General features: G+C 43.4%; 1 protein-coding gene across 2 annotated transcripts in view; it reads right to left on the minus strand.

The window, feature by feature from the left end:
* Positions 1 to 23,558, minus strand: part of LOC106565843 (prickle-like protein 2) — a 119,613-nt gene extending 96,055 nt beyond the window's left edge. For both annotated transcript variants that reach the window (XM_014133429.2, XM_045691772.1), the window contains exons 1-2: positions 23,368 to 23,558; positions 22,646 to 22,732 (exon numbers count right to left, since the gene is read on the minus strand). The gene's annotated coding sequence lies outside the window, so the exon portion shown is untranslated. The remainder of the gene's footprint in view (positions 1 to 22,645; positions 22,733 to 23,367) is intronic.
* Between the last annotated feature and the right edge of the window lie 940 nt (positions 23,559 to 24,498).

The following is a 24,498-nucleotide window of genomic DNA, read 5'->3' on the forward strand; positions in this document are numbered from 1 at the left end:
AACTGTTTGAATGGTGTCTGTGAGTATAACAGAACTCATTTGGCAGGCAAAACCCTGAGACATTTTCTGACAGGAAGTGGATACCTGATGTGTTGTATTGATTTTAAACCTATCCCATTGAAAAACACAGGGGTTTAGGAATATTTTGGCACTTCCTATTGCTTCCACTAGATGTCACCAGCCTTTACAAAGTGTTTTGAGTCTTCTGGAGGGAGATCTGACCGAACAAGAGCCATGGAACGGTGATGTCCCATTAGACACCTGGCGCTACTTCATGTTGGGTACCCTCGTTCCAATACGTTATAAAAGGCTATGCATTCGTCCACCTTGAATATTATTCATGTTCTGGTTAAAAAAGGCCCTAATGATTTATGCTATACAACGTTTGACATGTTTGAACGAACGGAAATATATTTTTTCCCCTCGTTCATGACGAGAAGTCCGGCTGGCTTACATCATGTGCTAACGAGACGGAGATTTTTGGACATAAATGATGAGCTTTTTTGAACAAAACTACATTCGTTATGGACCTGTGATACCTGGAAGTGACATCTGATGAAGAGAATCAAAGGTAATGGATTATTTACATAGTATTTTCGATTTTAGATCTCCCCAACATGACGTCTAGTCTGTATCGCAACGCGTATTTTTCTGGGCACAGTGCTCAGATTATTGCAAAGTGTGATTTCCCAGTAAGGTTATTTTTAAATCTGGCAAGTTGATTGCGTTCAAAAGATGTAAATCTATAATTCTTTAAATGACAATATAATATTTTACCAATGTTTTCTAATTTTAATTATTTAATTTGTGACGCTGACTTGACTGCCGGTTATTGGAGGGAAACGATTTCCTCAACATCAATGCCATAGTAAAACGCTGTTTTTGTATATAAATATGAACTTGATAGAACTAAAAATGCATGCATTGTCTAACATAATGTCCTAGGAGTGTCATCTGATGGAGATTGTAAAAGGTTAGTGTATCATTTTAGCTGGTTTTATGGTTTTGGTGACCCTGTCTTTGACTTGACAAAACATTACACACAACTCTTGTAAATGTACTGTCCTAACATACTCTAAATTTATGCTTTCGCCGTAAAACCTTTTTGAAATCGTAAAACGTGGTTAGATTAAGGAGATGTTTATCTTTCAAATGGTGTAACATAGTTGTATTTTTGAAAAATTTGAATTTTGACATTTATTTGGATTCAAATTTGCCGCTCTTGAAATGCACCTGCTGTTGATGGAGTGCACCACAGGTGGCACGCTAGCGTCCCACCTAGCCCCAAGAGGTTAAGTTAAGCACAGCTCTCCAGCGCAATCACCAAGCTACTCATGCATTATTGAACTATATGCAACCTAGTATGTGCGTGTGCGCATGTGTAGAGAGAGAAAGGCAAAATCTGAAGAGTGACTAGTAAAAGAAACCCACCCAAATACAATGAAGAACTCTCTTCATGTAACCTTTTGTTTAGAGGACCCTAATCATACACTCATGTTCAAAAAACAAGGATCTGGGATCAGCAGAGGCTTATCACCTATACATATGATTTCAAATCATAACCAAACACCAAATCTGATCTACCCAAGCTATGGAACCCCTTATTACACAACGAAAAGCCTGAAAATCTACCTCAGAGATTTCAGAAAAAAATTAATTTGTAGCTCTTTAAGATTACAAATATTTTGATCCCCCTCAATTGGAGAGCATTATCACACCAGGAAGGAAGGGAGGCACAGGGAGGGAGAAGCCTTTGAACAGGGGAGAGGGGGGAATCATGGCGAGTCTGAAAATAGCCTGATAATCTGTGGTCTGACACAGAAGGCGTCTGATGTAGCGGGTGGATCCACAGCTCTGAACTCAGAGGAGAGAGAGGCCTCTTCAGAAAGACATCAATTCCAGGGTGCAGAGAGCATAGATATCCAACAGTCTCCGCTGGCTTGATCAACAGCACTAGAGGCTTGACTATAAACACACACAGGCCACCACAACAACCTGGCTTGCTGAGAATTATACCCAGGTCAATCAATACAAACGTCAGACTGAAGGATGTACAAATGAATAGCTCCCACCCAGGTATTGTGCAAGTACAAAAGGCCTCAACAATAGGTGGGTGAAAAGCTAGGAAACAACCTTTTAGGAATAGAGGAGTCAATTATTACACTTTTGTAATGGTTTTGAAATCAACATTGTCATACGCCCCATAATTTTGAACTAAGGTGCTAGGTAACAGAAAAACACAGACCAAACCATTCTAACAAGGTGGTATGGGAGCAAAAGCTATGTGTAGGAACATTTTGTTTCTTTTTACTTTTGTAATAGCTGCCATGACGCAGTACTGTGTCTTTGAAATCCCAGCGGTTCTTAGCCAAGCACACTGACTTCACTGACTTCACTGACTGGCTTGGCTAAAGACCCTAAAGATCACTTACAGCTGTCTGCCTGAACACAAACCCCTGAGAAGCCCCTCTGAAATAATATTATGATTGTGGCCCTTCGGGGCCCATTTCCAATACAGAAGGACTGTGGTATATTGGTCTCTCCCTCATTATTAGAACCTACTGGAGTTCACAGGTGCTGGCTGCTCCAAATCCAATTCTAGCAGGCCAGGCCTGATGACTGTCTCAGTGATGAGGGTGCCTGTACTGGGCCAGGGTGTAAAGACAGACTCTTTGTCTTTGGGCGGAAAGCCTGTCCACCGACCACTCAATTGTCTCACACCATTAAAATCAGCCGCGACAGTCCATCGCCTCGGGGTAATATATGCACTGGTTTCTTCTATGGCTAAGCCAATGAGGCGTGCACACATATACAGTTGAAGTCGGAAGTTTACATACACCTTCGCCAAATACATTTAAACTCAGTTTTTCACAATTCCTGACATTTAATCCTAGTAAATATCCCACTGTTTTAGGTCAATTAGAATCACCACTTTATTTTAAGAATGTGAAATGTCAGAATAATAGTAGAGATTCATTTATTTCAGCTTTATTTCTTTCATCACATTCCCAGTGGGTCAGAAGTTTACATACACTCAATTCGTATTTGGTAGCATTGCCTTTAAATTGTTTAACTTGGGTCAAACGTTTCAGGTAGCCTTCCACAAGCTTCCCACAATAAGTTGGGTGAATTTTGGCCCATTCCTCCTGACAGAGCTGGTGTAACTGAGACAGGTTTGTAAGGCCTCCTTGCTCGCACACGCTTTTTCAGTTCTGTCTACAAATGTTCTATAGGATTGAGGTCAGGGCTTTGTGATGGCCACTCCAATACCTTGACTTTGTTGTCCCAAAGCCATTTTGCCACAACTTTGGAAGTATGCTTGGGGTCATTGTCCATTTGGAACCCATTTGCGACCAAGCTTTAACTTCTTGACTGATGTCCTGAGATGTTGCTTCAATATATCCACATAATTTTTCATTCCTCATGATGCCATCTATTTTGTGAAGTGCACCAGTCCCTCCTGCAGCAAAGCCTGATGTTGCCACCCCTGTGCTTCACGGTTGGGATGGTGTTCTTCAGTTTGCAAGCATCCCACTTTTTCCTCCAAACATAAAGATGGTCATTATAGCCAAAAAGTTATATTTTTGTTACCTCAGACAAGAGGCAATTTCTCCAAAAAGTACAATCTTTGTCCCCATGTGCAGTTGCAAACCGTGGTCTGGCCTTTTTATGGCGGTTTTGGAGCAGTGGCTTCTTCCTTGCTGAGCGGCCCTTCAGCTTATGTCGATATAGGACTCGTTTAACTGTGGATATAGATACTTTTGAACCCGTTTCCTCCAGCATCTTCACAAGGTCCTTTGCTGTTGTTCTGGGATTGATTTGCACTTTTTGCACCAAAGTACCTTCATCTCTAGGAGACAGAATGCGTCTCCTTCCTGAGCAGCATGATGGCTGCGTGGTCCCATGGTGTTTATACTTGCGTACTATTGTTTGTACAGATGAACATGGTACCTTCAGGCGTTTGGAAATTGCTCCCAAGGATGAACCAGACTTGTGGAGGTCTACAATTTTTTTCTGAGGTCTTGGCTGATTTCTTTAGATTTTCCCATGATATCAAGCAAAGAGGCACTGAGTTTGATGGTAGGCCTTGAAATGCATCCACAGGCACACCTCCAATTGACTCAAATGATGTCAATTAGCCTATCAGAAGCTTCTAAAGCCATGACATCATTTTCTGGAATTTTCCAAGCTGTTTAAAGGCACAGTGAACTTAGTGTATATAAACTTCTAACCCACTGGAAATGTGATACAGTGAATTATAAGTGAAATAATCTGTCTGAAAACAATTGTTGGAAAAATTACTTGTGTCATGCACAAAGTAGATGTCCTAACCGACTTGCCAAAACTATAGTTTGTTAACAAGAAATTTGTGGAGTGGTTGAAAAACATGTAAACTTCCGACTTCAACTGTACACGCACACACACACACACACACAAAAGCCATCGTTTTTAAAGACTCCGTTGACTGACAAATATTGATCCTTGTTAGTAAAAGAAGGAATTGTCACAGTGAGTCACAGTAGAAGAGAAGGCCGGGGTTTATTCCATTCAAAACCTGCACCTTCTGGCCTATAGGCACTAACAAAGTGCACACACACACGCACATATACACATTAAACATTCTTCTTGTAGTCCAAATGCATTATTCACTGTAAAAGGGTTGAGCATTTACAATTCAAACAGGGCAGAGGCTGAGTCTGCATTGAGAGAGGCTGTGGCTCCAATCTACATACAGGACGTGCCTGACTTACCAGATGAAGAGAAGGTGAGAGACCCAGAGAAGAAGAGGGAGGGGAGGGAGATAGAGGAACAGGAAGCAAGAGAGAGAGAGGAAGAGGAGGGGAGGGATAGTGAGCAAGAGAGATTGAAATAGAAGGGAGCGAGAAATCATCTTTTGCTCGTGGTCTGCATAACTGAGGCTTCACATGATATGATGTCTGTCACATGATGTCCCTCGCTGACGTAGGCGGAGGCTGAGGCCTTAACAGTCACTAGCCGATTTCTCTGCTACCCTTACAAACCTGGACCCCTGGAACAAAGACACAGTCTCTGTGTATGTGTATGTGTGTGTGTGTGTGTGTGTGTGTGTGTGTGTGTGTGTCTACTGGGACATTGCAGTCTCAGCCATCAGTTGATTGAGATGAATTTATTTTAGATGTAATAATAAAAGGTCAACTTTGAGACACAGATAAGGCCACTGTTTCTCTCAGGAGGACCAGCTTCACATTTACACAACACAGACATTCATGCCCAGGCCAACAGTCCCTACAGGCCAGACAGACTCTCTGGGGCTCCCATAGACATCCATCAAAACACACTGAATTGGACCATATGAATGGATAGATACACAAGCTGACAGAAGACCTGTGTCAACCATCAACTCTTTAACAATTAAGATATGGAAACCCCCTCCTAATATGGAGGAACACACACACAAACCTTTGGACGTCCTTCTGTCATAGGACGAGATCAGTCATTGAGCACCTGCTCACACCCCCAGCCTGTACAGATGTAAGATCTTCATTTGAGCCAGTTTGCTGCAGGAAAATAATCCTGCAGCAACAGGAAATGTGAATTATTATGTGGATTATAATCAATGGACATTTTTGTAGGGGTTGATTCCTTTTTCATAAGGGAAAATCAAGTCTGAAATTTCATAATGGGAAAATACAAACTTCAGAAGCCTTTTTAAACCTCAAATACACTAGAAGTTCTCCTGCAACAGGCAGATCAAATTAATATTAACATCTGTACCCCACCCTATGATGACACACACATGCCACCGAAACCCCACCTGTCAGAGTGACAAAGAGAACACCTCGGACAGGAGTGGAGCAGGACGATGTCAGACCCCATGCCTATCCTTCTCCAATATACAGACACCTCTTCTGCCAACACAACCCATAATGACCCTACATTTAAACATAGAACTTTCACTCTTTTGTGTCCATCTGGAGTGAAAGGAAATATTTTGGACCGCTCAGCCCAGAGTGGATTCCAGTGCAGGAACATTTACACATGCATCATTGCTCTGTATCCAGAGTCATCATAGTCAGCCTCCCTAGTAAAACACATTAGGAGACAAGCAAACAGAGATTCTGATTCAAACCAGATGGCCAGATGCAGCAACAGAGCTTGGTGAACTGCACTGTGAAACCCATACGGGCCGGCTGAGGTTAAGTCACCGTTTATAGGTGATGTTTCTCAACACGACATGACAGTGACATGACAGTGGATTCCCAAGTCATAGGTCACAAAATGCCTTTTTATGGCTAAGGCGTCACCCCTGTTACCTAAACAGTTTACATTTTACTCAGCATACTTGTATACAGCATTCATTATATGTCTATTTGGCTTCAATCAGCAGACATTAAAGAGGCAAAAAGAGGAAGAGGAGGATTTGAGTAAATAAATAAATAAGACCAGGCCTGCTCGTTAGAATCAAACGAGAAAGAAATTACACCCCAAAAAGACTGTTAAATATGTGAGCCTTTGATCTCTGCCCTAAATGAGCAAGATCCAGTCTACAGAAAGGAATGTGTGCGTGATGATATAGACTGAGGCTTGCTTTACAGAGAGGGGTTTAACTGAGGTAAAGCTAACCTAACTCTAAAAGTATGCAGCACAGAGCCGTGACTCACGAGCACAGACCCAGAGACCAGGGAACTATTAGTCTGAACATTCAGCAGTCTAGGTGTTGACAGCTTGAGGAAACACTTCACCTCTACCGTATAGAAGAAAGTCTGATGAAGATTTAGTGGAAAGGTAGAGACATTTTGAATAACAAGGTTTAAACTAGCGTAAAGCACAAATAAGTGTCAATGCTTTTCATACTGTATCGTGCAGTAAAATATTGTCAGTATCATTCGGTATTTGTTTGTTATAACATTGGATTTTTACTGTATGATCAGGAGAATGGAGATCGGGATGGTTTTCCAATACTTTACTGAACAGAACGCCATGTTCGTCACTTGCTTTGTAGCTGAAGTAGTTATCGTGAAGCATACCACTGGATTATAGGTACACTAGACAACTATGGAACATTCACAACATTGCATGTGTCTGACAGGATCCAGCCTGGTGAAATGTAAACAGAGTCCCCCTGGCTTGGCCTGCCTCTCTGTCCACTGTCCTGTGTGTGAGAAGACCACAGAGCAGAGGATTATGGAGGGGAAATGGATGTTAGTTAAAAGCTGACCTCTGACATTGATACAACAGTCTTTTGATTCGCTGGATCAGGGTGTTCTGTTCTCTGGTGTGGGCTTTAAATGCAAGCTGTCACTTAAATAAAGTCATTATCTAGGTTTTGTCTGAGCGTCAACTCGATAAAGAGGGTAAATCCCTCCCCAATGTGATTCTGTATGGTTTGTTCTATTCGTGACAGAATGCCAAACAGACAGTTGTCAGATTGTTGGTTTGTTTGAAACTGCCAAAAGCATAGAAAGTGCTGTTCCACATTAGTGACACCACATCAGGATCCTGCGAGAGTGTGGTTTGAGAGTGATGATTTCACACCTACCATGTGTAATCCCTCCTCCATAATGTGCAATGATGTCTCAGTCCCCAGTGAGCCTGCAGTATTCTCCTGGTTAACTTTAACACATGACAACCTGCATATTCACCACATCACTCTCCTGGGTCAGTGGCAGTGTGGTGGTACTGAACTTACAATAACCTGTGATGCCATGGACTGATAGATTCTGGTCGTTAGATATGACATCTTGTGAATAGTCAAAGCTAATTTGAACACTTTCAACTTCAAACTGAGTGAAAGAAGAACGCTCCCTGCTAGCTCAAACTACAAGGATATCAGGTTGAGAGATAAATCACTGAGTGGCCTAAACATGAAAAATGGCCTTGACTTGTTAGTTATATAGTCTCCTATTTCACAAGACACAAGGTCCTAAACTTTTCAATTGCAAGGCATACTTTATGAGTTCAATAACTCTATGTGACTCTGCTACACTGAGACAGTCCAGACAAACTGTGGGTCATTTATTTACATACCAAACTATCAACCCCTCAACAGACCAATAAAGGGTCTGCTTTTCATTGTTAGATATTATTGCACTGTTGGAGCTAGGAACACAAGCATTTTGCTACACCCGCAAAAACATCTGCTATATGTGTGTATGGGACCAATCAAATTTGATTTGATTTGATTCTGCAGAGTCAATGACACATTTTAGGAGGGTGCCCTTACCTGATGTCAATTACTTGAAATGAAACATACACTATCCCTCACAAAGTGCTTCATTCTTAGAACTGTCTGGCTTATCTTAAAAAAGAAGGTCAAGGTTCGTTGAAGCTTATCTACATGAACTCAATCCAAGTTCCTCACTCAGCCTCAACTTTACAGCAATGCAGTGAGCTGGACCAAGCTAACGCTGAACAGCAAAACTGAGCTGTTCTCAGACGTGTAGTATGACTAAGCAGATGAATAGAACAAAACAAGGTCACTGGAGTCCAAAGCCAATTCAATTCACAAAATAGCTATTTTTCCTCTCTCTCCTACTGACTTCCTTCCTCTAGCTGTTAATCTGGTTGTGTTGTAAAGGCCCTGCCTGTTGGCTCTCTGACCATTGTCACCCTAATAATGGTAATGGCTATGTTATTCTGGGCTGGCCAGTTGTCAAGGCACCAACAGACACCAGCAGTCACTCACACACATCTACTTGGCAATTAGTCAATTTACACAAATAAACGTGTCCCTACAGAGAGAGCATCTGTGTTGTATTCAGATATGCAGTGCTATACGGAGTTGCTGGCGCAAGAGTTCTGGTTTCTTGTGCAATAATTCTCCTCTAGGAATGGAGGATTTAATAGGGTGATATTGGTAAGGCCTACTAAATGAACCCCACATGATGCTCATTCTGAAATATTCTTAGCGCTGCCTCCCATCTCCCTCTCGCTACCGCAGGCACACATGCACGTACACACACAGCCTTTTAGACATGTTACATCCATGAACATGGTGTAGAATAGTCTTAAAAGTTTCATGTTTTCTCAAGTTTCAGGTAGAAGACCATTACAGTGCCCAGTGGTGCCATTACTATCAAACGGAGTTACACTGGTTACACTATTCTTGTGGGAACCTAAAATCCCCAAATGGTCCCCACAAAGATAGTCAAATTCTCCCTTGTGGGGACATTTCCCACACCCCCATGAGGGAAAAAGGCTATTTTAAGCTTAGGGGTTAGGTTGTTATGTTTAGGGTTACAATTAGGATTAGGGGTTAGTGGTTAGGTTTAGGGGTTAAGGTAGGGTTATGGTTAGGGTAAATAGGTTTAGGGTTACGGGTTAAGGTAGGGTTATGGGTAGGGTAAATAGGTTTAGGGTTAGGGGTTAAGGTTAGGGTAAATAGGTTTAGGGTTAGGGGTTAAGGTAAGAGTTATGGTTAGGGTAAATAGATTTAGGGTTAGGGTAAATAGAATTTTGAATGTGTGTTTGTGTGTGAGGTTGTGAAGGAGAGGATGTGCGTATTTGTGTTGGGGTGTTCAGGATCTCTGGAAGCCGTACGTTGTCCCTTCTCTGATCACAGGAAGCTGGCAGTGCCTCAGACCTCCTATTAGAGGCAACTTCCTGACCTCTCCCTCTCCTTTCAGATGGATTGATAAGCAGAGTCCAGAAGGGCAGAGCGGCTACTCTTTCATCTGTGAAACACAGGGCTCACTAGCATCTTCTATTAATAGACACACACACACAAAGTATGGACACTTAAACACCTCAATATGCATAGCCAAGAGAAAAAGGCTTCTGTACGCACAGAATAGAATCTTTGGGACATCATAAAATGTTGACCGGTGATGAAGGATCTTTCTGGTCTCTATAATAATCCTCCTCTGTTTTGTTGTTGAGCTTTGACGATATCTGCGACTGCGTCACTCATGGATTCTGCTGTGTGCTTTGAGTCATTGTGAGCTGTGGATGTGATGGGGACCAAAATAACACTTCGCCCACTCCTCAGATGATGCAGAATACGCAATATGAAAAGCCTGAGCATGAGGGAATAGATGCAACACAGCCCGCAAGACATCTTGGGCCAGATACAAGCAAACCTACACACCAGAACATGTTCATTTTATCTTATAAACATTCATTTATTACACCACTTCAAATATGATTTAACATTTAAACAATGTGATATACCACTGTGTTGGTTAGATTGAATTCTACCTTGGTCATGCTTGCAGCTCAATATGCTACTAAAGGCAACCAATATCCAGTCAGTTGACTAAATCAATAAACCAATCAAATACATTAACACTGACTGTTGTGTCATCAAATCCATTTTTTGTGACTAAACAAATGAATACTGCTCCAATGGGATTCAGTAACATAATGAAAATAGGAAATGCCATAATTTTCCATCCCAGAGGGAAACATTTAAGTGAAAGTGTGAAAATGTCTATTGTTTTGTCATTTAGCCACCTGACTTGGGCCACTCTTCTGATTTGTTTGTTATGTTGATTATATACACACATTATATGGATACATTTTTTTTTTAAATAGAATCGACAGTGAGAAACTAACTTTCTGGCCATATTGATGATGAAAATGCCAGGCGATAACATCAGATACAAACACTGACCTCTGCTGGTGACTCTGGGCTAGAGCTGAAATCTATCCTAATACTTTAAATAACAACTAGGTGGTGTAACAGCAAACTCATCATCCTGCATAAAAGGACTCATCTGAGTTCACCAGCGCAGAGTAAGGGGACTGTAGATGAACAGAAGGTAAAAGTTAGACTGCTGAACATGCCAATAGTCACGGGAAGTGGAGAGGGGCTGGTAATTAGGTGAGGGGACAGAGATGAAGTTGGATACACCAGACACACAGCTGTGGCGGTATCTTAGCCAGTGTGTGTGACAGTGTGTCAGCGCTGGCCTCTGACCCTGGCCTAAGGGACACAGAGGTAATGACTGCATCTCCTGATGTTAACGGGAAAGAACATGTAAAGTGACATGAATGAACAGTGCAAACACTAACAAGTGTTGGCGGGTGGAAATTGTTGGCTGTGGTACATAGTGAAGTCAGTGTGGGGCTGACGGCTGCGAGACTCCCCCCTTTATTCCAGGTGACAGTTCATTAAGCCAGGATCAGCACCAGTGGAGATGCAGGCTGAATAAGTCCTCTAGATTCTAAAGCAGAGAAGAACACTGCCTTCATGGTTAGAAATTACTGGGGATGGAGCTCTCAGGCAAATCCAGGGTTTATTCACATCAAGGGGGAGAGTGCATTGATCCATTTATTTTCCTAATTTCTGAGTGGAACAAACATGTAAACAGCAACCACAAGGTCTACGAGCACTCGTAAGCAGCGACCCGCTGTAGTTCGACGTAATATTCCACTTCGCTACATTACAACGGCTTGATTTGTTTGATCTGAGCAATGCTACCTAGCTAGCTACATAGTCGTCTTTGATCATGTAAGATAATTGTGGTAGTTGAGTAATTAGTTATATCTACCACTCGTTAGCTAGCCAGCCATCGAGGTTAGCTAGCCAGCTATTTCCGTCCCCCGCGACGCCATTTTTCCTAACCTAGCCAACTATTACCGACGAGCAGCATTGTTGAAACTAAATACAATACAAGGAACGTCTTGATTAGTGTTATGTTAGCTAGCTAGCTACAAAGTTGCTTTGTATCATGACAAGGTGTAGTACTGAAACTACCGAGGTTACCTAGCCAGCTACACGTTCAAAGTCAACAACGCAGCCACTGCTAGCTAGCCTACTCCACCAGCCAGCAGTACTGTATCATTTTAGTCAATAACATTTTTGCAACGTAAGCTTAACTTCCTGAACATTCGAGACGTGTAGTCCACTTGTCACTCCAATCTCATTTGCATTAGCGTAGCCTCTTCTGTAGCTTGTCTACTATGTGTCCGCCTATCCCTGTTCTCTCTCCTCTGCACAGGCCATACAAACGCTCCACACCGCGTGGCCGCTGCCGCTCTAACCTGGTGGTCCCAGCGCGCACGACCCACGTGGAGTTCCAGGTCTCCGGCAGCCTCTGGAACTGCCGGTCTGCGGCCAACAAGGCTGAGTTCATCTCAGCCTATGCTACCCTCCAGTCCCTAGACTTCCTGGCGCTGACGGAAACATGGATCACCACAGATAACACTGCTACTCCTACTGCTCTCTCCTCGTCTGACTACGTGTTCTCGCATACCCCTAGAGCATCGAGCCAGCGGGGTGGTGGCACTGGAATCCTCATCTCTCCCAAGTGGACATTCTCTCTTTCTCCCCTGACCCATCTGTCTATCTCCTCATTTGAATTCCATGCTGTCACAGTTACCAGCCCTTTCAAGCTTAACATCCTTATCATTTATCGCCCTCCAGGTTCCCTTGGAGAGTTCATCAATGAGCTTGACGCCTTGATAAGTTCCTTTCCTGAGGATGGCTCACCTCTCACAGTTCTGGGTGACTTTAACCTCCCCACGTCTACCTTCGACTCATTCCTCTCTGCCTCCTTCTTTCCACTCCTCTCCTCTTTCGACCTCACCCTCTCACCTTCCCCCCCTACTCACAAGGCAGGCAATACGCTTGACCTCATCTTTACTAGATGCTGTTCTTCCACTAATCTCATTGCAACTCCCCTCCAAGTCTCCGACCACTACCTTGTATCCTTTTCCCTCTCGCTCTCATCCAACACTTCTCACTCTCCCCCTACTCGGATGGTATTGCGCCGTCCCAACCTTCGCTCTCTCTCTCCCGCTACTCTCTCCTCTTCCATCCTATCATCTCTTCCCTCTGCTCAAACCTTCTCCAACCTATCTCCCGATTCTGCCTCCTCAACCCTCCTCTCCTCCCTCTCTGCATCCTTTGATTTCCTCTGTCCCCTATCCTCCAGGCCGGCTCGGTCCTCCCCTCCTGCTCCGTGGCTCGACGACTCACTGCGAGCTCACAGAACAGGGCTCCGGGCAGCCGAGCGGAAATGGAGGAAAACTCGCCTCCCCTGCGGACCTGGCATCCTTTCACTCCCTCCTCTCTACATTTTCCTCTTCTGTCTCTGCTGCTAAAGCCACCTTCTACCACTCTAAACTCCAAGCATCTGCCTCTAACCCTAGGAAGCTCTTTGCTACCTTCTCCTCCCTCCTTAATCCTCCTCCCCTCCCCCCTCCTCCCTCTCTGCGGATGACTTCGTCAACCATTTTGAAAAGAAGGTTGACGACATCCGATCCTCGTTGCTAAGTCAAACGACACTGCTGGTCCTGCTCACACTGCCCTACCCTGTGCTTTGACCTCTTTCTCCCCTCTCTCTCCAGATGAACTCTCGCGTCTTGTGACGGCCGGCCGCCCAACAACCTGCCCACTTGACCCTATCCCTCCTCTCTTCTCCAGACCATTTCCGGAGACCTTCTCCCCTACCTCACCTCGCTCATCAACGCATCCTTGACCGCTGGCTACGTCCCTTCCGTCTTCAAGAGAGCGAGAGTTGCACCCCCTTCTGAAAAAAACCTACACTCGATCCCTCCGATGTCAACAACTACAGGCCAGTATCCCTTCTTTCCTTTCTCTCCAAAACTCTTGAACGCGCCGTGCTTGGCCAGCTCTCTTGCTATCTCTCTCAGAATGACCTTCTTGATCCTAATCAGTCAGGTTTCAAGACTGGGCATTCAACTGAGACTGCTCTTCTCTGTGTCACGGAGGCTCTCCGCACTGCTAAAGCTAACTCTCTCTCCTCTGCTCTCATCCTTCTAGACCTATCTGCTGCCTTTGATACCGTGAACCATCAGATCCTCCTCTCCACCCTCTCCGAGCTGGGCATCTCCGGCACCGCGCACGCTTGGATTGCGTCCTACCTGACAGGTCGCTCCTACCAGGTGGCGTGGCGAGATTCTGTCTCCGCACCACGTGCTCTCACCACTGGTGTCCCCCAGGGCTCTGTTCTTGGCCCACTCCTATTCTCGCTATACACCAAGTCACTTGGCTCTGTCATATCCTCACATGGTCTCTCATATCATTGCTATGCAGACGACACACAATTAATCTTCTCCTTTCCCCCTTCTGACAACCAGGTGGCGAATCGCATCTCTGCATGTCTGGCAGACATATCAGTGTGGATGACGGATCACCACCTCAAGCTGAACCTCGGCAAGACGGAGCTGCTCTTCCTCCCGGGGAAGGACTGCCCGTTCCATGATCTCGCCATCACGGTTGACAACTCCCTTGTGTCCTCCTCCCAGAGTGCTAAGAGCCTTGGCGTGACCCTGGACAACACCCTGTCGTTTCTCCACCAACATCAAGGCGGTGACCCGATCCTGTAGGTTCATGCTCTACAACATTCGCAGAGTACGACCCTGCCTCACACAGGAAGCGGCGCAGGTCCTAATCCAGGCACTTGTCATCTCCCGTCTGGATTACTGCAACTCGCTGTTGGCTGGGCTCCCTGCCTGTGCCATTAAACCCCTACAACTCATCCAGAACGCCGCAGCCCGTCTGGTGTTCAACCTTCCCAAGTTCTCTCACGTCACCCCGCTCCTCCGCTCTCTCCACTGGCTTCCAGTCGGAAGCTCCGACGCATCCGCTAGCAGTCGAAAACAAGCAGGGTTTGTATGCAAAACGAACAAAATCACGAGGACGAATGTTTTCCTACAGGAATGTAAAGTTACACTAACAATGACAGTCAAAGTTACAAATTGATTCAGAATACCAAATGCACTTCTCCAGACATTGGGATTCACTTGCCCTCTCCCTCTCTCCTACATACTGTAGATAAGCTGGTCTACATCACTATCTAGTGAGTCTGACTTCATCCTCTTCTCCAGTCTCTCTCTGGGTCAAAGAGGGATTTTGTGATGCCTATCTGTCTCTGTCCAATACCCAGAGTGCTTGGCACCTGTTCAGTATGACCTCTAATAACAGTATAGGAAAATAGATGGGGATACCCCCAGTCTGGCACAAGATTACGATATGTTTTCGTTCAGGAATCAGCTGTGGAACACACACAGTGCCATGAGGACCATCTCTCCTGGTTGTTAAAAACATGATGTAATTGCAGATCACTATTAAGAAATGATAACACAATAATAAAAGCTAGGTGACTGTTCCATTTTTAAACATCCATATTTGATATCTATCGCTGCAAATTAATTGCCCTTTAGGACAAAGGATATGTACTCCAGTCTAGTCTGTATGAGACATGTTCGCCTCCCTGTGGAAAAACAAAAGCGTTTCAGCACTGAGACAGTAAACACAAACAACTAAGTGAAGGTGGAGAACAAGGCTCCTCAGAGCTTAAAACAAGATTTAGTCCCATAGAATCAGAAAACGAGGAAAGTTACCCCCAACACTGAATAAAAGGTTTTGAAGGTCCCAGAATGAAAAGCACCTACTCAAAATGCAAGTCATCACAATGCCGAGTCAACACAAAGAGAGCCTGTTTTGGCTTGTGACTTCTGGGCTCTCTGATTATGTGGGTTTTCTGGCACTGGCACACGGCCACTCCACAGCGTCAAAGTCAGGGTAGAGAGACGACTTATGTTGTCTGCCCGGGCCAAGACTTTAATCAACAGCACTTCAATTTGGCTTTATGGCTGTTTAGAGAACAAGATGCAAGTAGATGGGTTGTAGGAATGTGAAGCCTTATACACTACCACAATTATAGTATAGTTAAAATTTGCACAGCATACACTAATGACTTCAAATATTGAATTAATGTTAGGGAGTAAACATTATTTATAATAAGGGTTACATGGATGGCCCTCCCATCAGCAAAATATATTGGACCTAAACCCTCCCTGAACGCTTGAAAAAAACTAAACAAGTGACCCTCCTTTATACCCTAAATAATAATTAAAACAAAGTGGATAGCAGAAAACAAGTCTACCGTTTACCCACACTTCTTGGACAGAACTGAGCCTTAGATATACAGTTTTATAAACTGTTCTTCATCCTGTAAGCATTACATGGCAACGCAGGAATTTTGATAGTGCACAGGGCTGCGGGCCAGAAGGTTGTGGGTTTGCAGACCACTGTGGACAAGAATAGGGGTGGAAAGATAACATTTACAGTAAAAACATTGTATGAATCTATCATCGTATTGCAGGTCCGAGAAAAAATTGCCTTTTATAAACATTTGATGCAATTCTACATAATTTTTCACATTAGCGGAATATTATTTTAACACCACACAAATTACTGAAATTACAGGCTAAGGAATGGACAGATAGCTAGGCCTATGTGTTCATCTTACCATATTTGTCCAATGGCAAATTAGTGTGTCTTGTTCGCCACGAAACTGTCCCTGTTGGCAAATAATTAAATTGAGACGTCATTAGGAATCTGATGATGGTACCAATGCAGAAACATTAAACTTTAATTTCTGGCTACTCTTCTTCCGTGGCTTAACCCAACGAGAGATCACAAGTGTTTCCCTAAAAGCTGTCTGGGTTTTAGGGCTGTCCCCAATTGGTCTAAATTTTAAATCATGTCTTAAATTTAAAAAAAAATCTATTTAACTAGGCAAGTCAGTTAAGAACATTTTTTTTTTACAATGTCATATAGACACACCCTATGTGTTTACATTACAGCCTTATTCTAAAATAGACTAAATAAAAAAACAAAAACAGAAATTCCATATTTACATAAGTATTCAGCCTCTTTGCTATGAGACTTTGAAATTGAGCTCAGGTGCATCCTGTTTCCATTGATCATCCTTGAGATGTTTCTTCAACTTGGAGTCCACCTGTGGTAAATTAAATTAATTGACATGATTTGGAAAGGCAAACACCTGTCTATATAAGGTCCCACAGTTGACAGGAATTGTCCGTAGAACCCGAGACTGGATTGTGTCGAGGCACAGATCTGTGAAGGGTACCAAAACATTTCCGCAGCATTGACTGTCCGCCAGAACACAGTGGCCTGGATCATTCTTAAATGGGAGAAGTTTGGAACCACCAAGACTCTTCCTAGAGCTGGCCGCCCGACCAAACTGAGCAATTGGGGGAGAAGGGCCTTCGTCAGGTAGGTGACCAAGAACCCAATGGTCACTCTGACAGAGCTCCAGAGTTCCTCTGTGGAGATGGGAGAACCTTCCAGAAGGGCAACCATCTCTGCTGCACTCCACCAATCAGATTCTCTGGTCTGATGAAACCAAGATTAAATTCTTTGGCCTGATTGCCAAGCATCACATCTAGAGGAAACCTGGCACCATCCCTATGGTGAAGCATGGTGGTGGCAGCATCATGCTGTGGGGTTGTTTTTTAGTGGCAGGGACTGGGAGACTATTCGGGATTGAGGCAAAGACAAACGGAGCAAAGTATAAAGAGATCCTTGATGAAAACCTGCTCCAGAGCGCTCAGGACCTCAGACTGGGGTGAAGGTTCACCCTCCAACAGGACAACGACCCTATGCACACAGCCAAAACAATGCAGGAGTGGTTTCGGGAGAAGTCTATGAATGTCCTTGAGTGGCCCAGCCAGAGCCCGGACATGAACCCGATCTAACATATCTGGAGAGACCTAAAAATAGCTGTGCAGCAACGCCCCCTCCAACCTGACAGAGATTGAGAGAATCTGCAGAGAAGAATGGCAGAAACTCCCCAAATACAGGTGTGCCAAGCTTGTAGCGTCATACCCAAGAAGACTCTAAGCTGTAATTGCTGCCAAAGGTGCTTCAACAAAGTACTGAATAAAGGGTTTGAATACTTTTGTAAATGTGATATTTCTGGTTTTTATTTTTAATAAATTAGCAAACATTTCTGCTTTGTCATTATGGGGTGTAGATAATAAAAAAATATGTTTTAGAATAAGGCTTTAACCTAACAAAATGTGGAAAAAGTCAAGGCACTGTATGCATTGAGCTTGTCTGATGCTTTATGCTCACTGTTTGATGAAATAACACTCAAATGACTCAAGAGGGAGCCAGAGATCAAGATCATATTTATTTTTTTACCTGACCCGACTATCCTCTTGCTCCTACTGGTTTTCGCAGATTCTGCCTTACTCTCCTGAAGTTGCCGGTAATAGGCTACATGAGGAGTCAGCAAACTTTCATGTGTAATGCCAATTTATCTTACCATTTCTACCGATCTGCGTGCCAGTTATGGTTTTCATATGTACATTTCTAGAACGGTTTAATTTCATTATTATAATAAAGTCTTCGTATCTCAAAATCACTGTCACGTGGTTAATCAAAATTCAATCTAAACAAACCTAAAAAGTAACTTCTATTTCCATTGCTAACTATGTATAGTTATACACGGCCTGTCTGCAACGAACTTGAAACACTGTATCAAGTTGGGTCTGGCCTGAAGCTTCTTGCAACATTGTATAACATATTTTGGGCCCTCAGAGTTACCTGAGCCAGTGAGCTTGCGTAAGGGATAAGAAGTAATCAGGTAGGCCTATTTTATGACGTTTCCACTAGGTCACAACACAGTCATCAGATTACCATAGTACAAATAAGAATACAAACACATCCGTCATGTAATCGTTAGCTTAAATGATGACACCCTTGTAACAGAAGACACACACACAAATTTCATCTCCCTGAGCAGCGTTCAGCATCTGTTACAGAGGTGTCATAGATAGCAGCATCATTACTACATGGATCTCATCCAGACTCAAGATATAATTTCCCCTCTCCAGGTAGACAAACACAGAAAGACCATAAAGAGCAGCGCTTACAACACAATATTTCAATATGACTGGGGATCAAAAGGAGAGCGCTGGATAGGAGAGACACTGAACTAATAAAACAGGCTCTTATCTGGGGAGGGGTCCTTCCACAATGACCTCTGTTCGCGTCACATGGGGTGACTTTTAGATGCAGCTAACTCTGGCTCATCTCAACTTTTAAACATGCCACTCCATTGGAATTCACGAGCCGTCTGATTGGCCCTCGGTGTCTCAGCGGGCTACCACATGCTTCCCTGTTTCCGTGACCACCATATCTAATGGAAAGTTTAAAAAAAATGAATTACAGCCAATCAAAGACAGCCTCTCCCTCTTGAGCCCATAGAGAAGCTTTCAGAGAAGCAACTGATCTTGACCCAGCCTTTGATGCAGAGAGAGACAGAGAGTAAGAGAGTAAGAGAGTGAGTAAGAGAGATAGAAAGGGAGGGGAAAAAGAGGGAGGATAGGCTCCCAAACCTGTCAGTGGATCTGTAAAGGTCAAACTATGATTAATTTCAGGGTTAAAGAGTTCTCTGGGTTTGTATTATTGCTGAGCAAAAACCCTTCGGCGCTGTCAAAACACAGGCGTTTAAAATTGGATCCTCTTAAACGACAAAGACAAAACATTAAATTTACACAATAAAAAGCCGCCACAACATCTCATTTGCCTCCTGACCTAAATGAGTGTTACCACGCGGCACAGATGTTGCTGCTTTCCACTTCAAAGGACACAGGGAGTGGAGTGGAGGAGATAGGGATTTGGTCCAATAATTACCAGTAAACCTCTTCAGGGCTTTCACTGGAGGTTGGCATCTATCTCCATGCCAATACTGAGACTACAGAGAAGAGAGGAATCATGGTAAATCCAACAGGCCTATTGTGTGGTGGTGGCCACCAGGTTCCCCCCCCCCCCCTCCTCGCCTTCGTAGTGCTGTGGCCTCTTCGGAACTAAAACGAGAGGGTCCTTTTTAAAGGGGCATTCATATGTCAAACCAGGCTGACAGTTTTATTTGACTGGGCTACTTGTTAACATGATGAATAGCAAGGTGGGTCTGTGTTATGCAGATCAGATCGGGTTACTGTGAGGACAGACGTCAGTGGGCTTTCAGGGCGCTCACTGAGGCCGGGTTAAAACTCAAACCCAAACACCCTCCATATCCCCTCTCCTCTGATTTTACTCCAACTTGGGTTTCAGCTTAGGCCAGTGGTGCATATAAGAGCAGGCTTTTTCCAAACAGTACTGCTAACCTACTGTACCATGTGAATTAAGGTACGGGCAAGAAGAAATTACTGCAAATGGGAACATTTTCCAGGAGTCACAGTAAAATTACTATAACCTGCCCTTGTGTTAACTACTGGTCAAGTGTTAACATTCAAGCACCATTATCATTGGCAGGGGTGCGCCAACATGCCTTGGCAGTGTTAGGTGAGTTATTGAACGCAGCTGTAAAACACACCGTGGAGAGTTAAGTGAGTCACACGATCAGGCTGATCAGATATCTGCTCTCACACAGTGCTCATGTTAATAAGCTCTGTAATGAGTCTCATTAGCACAAAGAAAATCAATCAAGCCAACGGCTAGCATTAATAATTCAAAGGAGCGCGTTGTGCAAGTTAAATCCACTCCTGTCTTCCCCTATCCTAACCTACCCTGCCTAGAGCTGCCAACTCTGGTTACACAGCTACACTGGCTCTCTGACACACTTGCAGTAGGGTTAGTAATGTGCAGCTACTCTTCATCAGAATATATTGGCATTATTGAAATGATGGACAGATTGAATTGTTCTGAAGCCAGAGGCAAATCAAACTAAGCCCCTGAATCAATACAACTAGGCATACAGCAGTCTATTCCTCCTGTAGTCTATTCCTCCTGTAGTCTATTCCTCCTGTAGTCTATTCATAAGACTGTAGTTCACAGTAACCCATAATATATTACTGTTTGCATACATTGCTTTTCTGAGAACAAATCATGTTATACAAAAGTGACACATTTTTATTGGAGTTTTCCTTTAGTCAATCTTTTTCAGAAGCCAGACTGAATGTGATTGGTTGGATGAAAGCTGAACAGTGGTCGGTGAAGAATCTGGTCAGTAGTAGACCTGAGTCATTTAAAATGGATGGCACTTGACTGGGCCTTCAATAGGGCATGAATGGGACCAGCCAACACAATAAAACCACTGCGGAAGAGTAGGCATAAAACTCCAGGACACCAGCTTAGCGGAAGCTTCTTTATAGCACGGAAGAAGGAAAGAAGAAAAAAACTGGCGCAAACTCTTCCTGAAATCTCAAGCTCCTGAATATTTAGAAAAGCGTCAATATTTTTGAGAATTCTGGAGATACACACGTTAAATTGTAGGGAATGGTAAGGGGGTGTGCATCTCAGCGCTTACTTAGCCCAGTCCTTTTTACTGTTAGTTATTCATTTCTGAGAGTTCAACCCAGTTCTTAAATGGCCTGGCTTTCCCAACCTCCTTGGCTTTCCTCCAGACTCACACAGTGCATGTCATCAAAGAGGGTGCTGTTGTGGAACTATGTCTGACATCAGCAACACTGGCTGTTTTAAGGCTGTTATAGAGAACCAGATTTAGATGTATTTATTTTATTTTAATAGCCCAGTCCCATCCCACATACACCATGACCATCATCAATAATTCCTCAGGGAGACAATTCAAGGTCTGATTTTGGCAGTCTTGCAGGTCCCTGTGTTGACTTAGTAGTTTTGTCACTCTTAGTTAATAAACAGCAGGGTTATATAGTAGCCTAGCTACAGTACTGTATATACTATGTACGCACCTGCCTTCTCCGATTACCTAATATCCAACACTGAGGTCAGCTAAAGTCCACATTCAAAATAAACCACCCATATCTATATCAATCGGCATGAAAACATGCTTTGCTGAGAACCAGAGAGGAAGAGACTGGTTGGAGTGTTTTCTTTTAGGAAGGAACAAAGGAGTTCAGTGATGTTTGTAGCCATAAAGTTCCCCCGTACTGTTCTAGCTTCTACACACAAAGCAGAGTTTTCAAGGCCGTCTGTAAGAAACGTCTGCTGTTGGGTTGGTTTGTCGGGAAAAGGTTTACTTTTATTGTGGCACTGCGAACACAGGCAACTAAAGGCACATTCCAGAGGTTGGCTGTTGCCCTGTAATAGTTTACAGAATGGAGACCTCTCTCATTGTGGACCCTCTTTTACAGACAGACCAGGCTTGGCCTTCATTAGGGCTGCTTACATTGCTGATAGAGAGGACGTGTCACAAAGAGAGATGTCTACTTTTTCTTCCAAGAAATGAAACCATCATGTAGAGGTAAATGTTATTGCTTTCAATAATCGATGAGTGCCCTGATTTAACACTGAATAGAGCTTTTGCTTGTCACACCCAGTTTTAGTAATAACTCTTGTAATACACTTTGCACACACACAGTTCAACTATTTTAAACAGTTCTGGAAAATTCATGTTGTCTTAATATATAGCCTCATAGTGAATCATACCTAAACACAATACAGCTTATAAGTGCGGCATATAAAAGACTACCCAACGCTCATTCCTTTCACTCTAAAACAAATACAAGTGGAGAGTGTGTGTAGAATGACTGCTTAAAATATCCCATACTGCATGAATGGCTTTCTTAAAGTCAACTTATGTTAGGGCACACAGATCATGAACAATGCCTTGCTGACTCTGATATGCATGGCTGAGTCCATTAAAAACCTTAACACATGAGGGCTTCAGTAACCCACAGGTGTCCTCCAGACCAGTGTTCTAGCAGAGAAGGAAGTATCCAATGGCTCAAACTGGAATAGAGATATGGTCTATACTATTCAAGAGCAGTATGTATTCAGAGTTTCCTCAGGATGTTTTCTCAAACAAGGAGCAAGCACTATTCCACCTTACCAACTACCACCACTGAATCTTTTAACTGATACTGACTGAAGTTTTTGGCAGGGAGGGAGTAGAGAGACGCCCTGCAAAAGTAAGGGTAAGTGTATAAAGAGAGAAGGAGACAGAAAGAGGGTCCCTACCTCCATTGGTGCAAAGTGAAGCCTGGTCACTGGTCTCCAACACACGTTACACAGCTGTTCACTCTCTGATTCCTCAAGGGTGTTCAGCTAGTGACAGAGAGAAGAACCAATCTATGATACCTCCTTGTATCACACATCTCTTCCTCAAACACATACAGTATGCTGTCTCTCACATGACAACAATTCACATTGGGACAGAGTAGGTTTACAGATGATCTCGAAAGGGATCGGAATATTGAGACATTACAATGACATAAATCCAGGTGCATTAGGCCTACTCCCGTATATGACCTGGGCCAAATTCCCCCAAAATATCACTGATAAAGAGAAAATATGTTGAAAAAAAGTTAGATTTCTGTGCCTCTTTCTATGAGTTCATAAATACAGAAGTCTCTAGGAAAGGTTTGACAAAGTATGCGTATTGGCGTAGAATACAAACCAACTATTCATCAACGGGCCAATTAATGTGAATTAATTCGTCTTTGATTTGTACTGGTGGATGCGTTATCTTTCCCGAGCAGATGTAAGTTCCCCAGGGAAACGGCGCAAAGAGGAATGCACTGCTTTGCCGATTGAGAAACACAGTCCACAGACTGCATTTACACAGCACAGTGTTTGTGGAAACTGGTAACTACACTGATGCCGTTGTCATGCAACATTGTTTTACTACATTTCTGCAAAAACGTGAGATCCTATGAAAAACGACAACTTGCATCACTCACCGTTCTACTGGACGCTCTCTTCTTGGAGCTGCGAGTGAACACGCCAGTCTTGTTCCGGGACAGTGGGATGAGAACGGAGACCAATAAAGCAAAAGGTACACTTGAAGAGCGTCCGCGCACCTTCGTAAACAAATCGTGGCGCTCGACTTTCCTCAAACAAACAGAGAGCCCTGCCCTCGCGTTTCATTCATCAATGAAGAAGCGCGGTTTCCGGATACTCCAGCTCTACCTTATTGCCTCCTATAGAAGTCGCAAATTCCGCAGACTATATTAATCTTGACAGCTAAATATTGCAAGTAACACTTTACACTGTCGTTATTAATTACATTTCTAAAAGTAAAGTGTTATCCATACTCACTACGTTCATTAGGCTACATAGAATCAAAATATAAGTGACATTACAAGTGAGTTGTCAGAGAGTATTTTTCTATTATATAGGCCTACTGTTGGAAAACTTTGACATTGCCTTTGAATCCATCATGAGTTTTCCTATGCTAATGTTTTACCATCAGACTGTAACCAAGCCAACCCAAGAAACTCCCCTTTTCAAACACAGAACTGAGGACTCACTTTACTGTATTCTCTCCAAGTCACATTTGGTCAGAAATTATACATTTTACCCCCATTTGTTTGATGAAGTGTCCAACTTTTTCCTCCCACTCTGGAATTTCCCATTTCAATTTCCTGTGAGGTATAGCAGGCAAGGTTGGCTCTTCAACAAGTGCTTGCCATTTACCACCAGAGAAAAGCTTTGCCGCATTACCAAGACAGACAGGCGGACAGACTCAATGCACTCAAGAGAGCTTTGAGTCCCAAGGCCTTTCCTCTCAAAGGAGAATTCTTCACAGAGAGCAGAGCCACGTTAAGAATATCTCTGCAATAATCTCCATGCTCAGGGCTCTATTCACTTTACTGGGCAATTTATTTCTCTTACAATTCATTCAAAGGATGGTATTACTGCCTAATATATTATACAACTCCTTGAATTCCCTCTTGGCTTTTCTCTACCTTCAACATGCTCATGTACCACTCAATTTACTACATTTCTATGTGCTTAGCTTGGTCACTTCCCACAATGTTCAGACATCTGTTTTCAACACTTTTGAATCTGGAACAAGGTTGCACTACTAT

This window comes from Salmo salar, chromosome ssa12, assembly GCF_905237065.1.
Source record: "Salmo salar chromosome ssa12, Ssal_v3.1, whole genome shotgun sequence".
NCBI classification, from domain to species: Eukaryota; Metazoa; Chordata; class Actinopteri; order Salmoniformes; family Salmonidae; genus Salmo; species Salmo salar.